Below are 1762 nucleotides of genomic sequence, written 5' to 3'. Positions count from 1 at the left end.
TATCATCTGTTCGGGTCTCATCAAGGGTAAAATTGCCTTCATCTGGCGGCCCGAAAAGAGACTTGTAGTACTTAGTGATATAATTTTTGAGCTCCGCCTGACCTTCGATCTGCCCCTCATCTTGTTGAAGAGAGAAGATACACTTCTTCCTATGTCGCCCATTGGCAACCAATTGAAAGTATCATGTATTATTGTATCCCTTCAAAATAAAGTCGGCTTTTGATCGTTGGTAATATTTGATTTCCTCTTCTTGCAAAAGACGTGCGATCTTCTCGTTGGATTGATTTTTTAGTTCAATCTCTTGTTGTGACAAGATGCGAGTCTCTGTGATTTTGTCGAGGTCATCAATGATGGTGGAGAGACGTTGTTTTTCTTTTTTGTACAAACCATTGATGCATTTTGCCCATCCAGAGATATACCGCCTAATGGCCCTAATTTTAAAGTTCCATCTCTGAATAGGCGTACGACCAATGGCGGGCCTCTCCCATATATTCTTGATTATATCTCCAAAGTCATCCCTGTGAAACCATCCCAATTCAAACTTGAAAGGACGGCGTGTAGATGTGCTTGTAGAGTTAGTATCGAGAATAATGGGTGCATGATCTAATAATGCCTTGATACGCTCAAGGTCCCGTACAGTTACCAGGGGATATTTTAACTCCCATTCGGTATCCATGAGTACCCTGTCGAGTTTCTCATATATCGGCACAGATCGGTTATTGGCCCAAGTGAATTGCCGCCCCGACATACTGGCTTCCCGAAGATTCAAACTGTCAATCACAGCATTGAACAGGAAAGGCCAATGACCATCAAAACGATCATTATTTTTCTCTTCCTTATATCTAAGGATATTAAAGTCCCCTCCAATAAGCATTGGATATGGATTATCCTTAGCCAGGTTCACCAATTCCCGAAGGAAAGCGGACTTATGCTCATCTTGGGCAGCCCCATAGAGCGCGACCAGGCTCCACGTAAAATTATTAGCCTTGTTTCGTAGGTGAAACTTGATGTGAAATTCACCACTCGAAAAGGCCAACAAATCCATGGTTGTGGTCTGTATCCCAAGTAGGATTCCTCCTAACCGTCCAAGTGCTGGTAGGGAATGCCACGTGTAGTCGAAACCACCTGATAGGTGATCGAGGACATTCCCACGAAAGTCACACTTATTAGCCTCGGAAATTGCCACAAAATCCAGCCCATGTTCTCTTACACAATCAGCGACGTGTTTATGTTTAGCTCCTAATAGGACACTTATATCCTAGGCCTCTCTTATATAGCGAGGGTAGACACACGATGTAACCTATGCCAACATAATAGCACCGGAACGCAGGGGAAGCCGGCGACGTGTGCCGGTGTCGAGGGCGACCGGGTGCGGTATTGTAGCGGTGTCATGGGGAGGAGCGCCCATAGTCATTGCCCCGGGATGTAGCCATATCGATGAACCTCGTTAACAAATCTCGGTGTCGTGCTCGTGTGATTGCTTGGTCCTCGGATGATCGACGGTAATGCCTCGAATTTATTCTTACAATGCAATTAACTCATTTTGCAGCTGTGCAGCACATAACCGTTGCTTTTGCACTGGCTCCAGCCTCACATGCATGGACGTACATAGTGGGAGTGATGTGTGTGATGTCGTGCAGTGCATCGATGAACCATCAAGTAGAAAGAAGATATTGGCGTGAGAAAAGTTTATTAGCTTAGCACAAATCCGGCGACCTGCCTCGCGGTGAGGATCAGGTCCTGCTCACCTAAACTCGGCAAC

The sequence above is a fragment of the Triticum aestivum genome, chromosome 5D (genome assembly GCF_018294505.1).
Source record: "Triticum aestivum cultivar Chinese Spring chromosome 5D, IWGSC CS RefSeq v2.1, whole genome shotgun sequence".
Taxonomy (NCBI): domain Eukaryota; kingdom Viridiplantae; phylum Streptophyta; class Magnoliopsida; order Poales; family Poaceae; genus Triticum; species Triticum aestivum.
Note: the sequence above shows the minus strand (reverse complement) of the source record.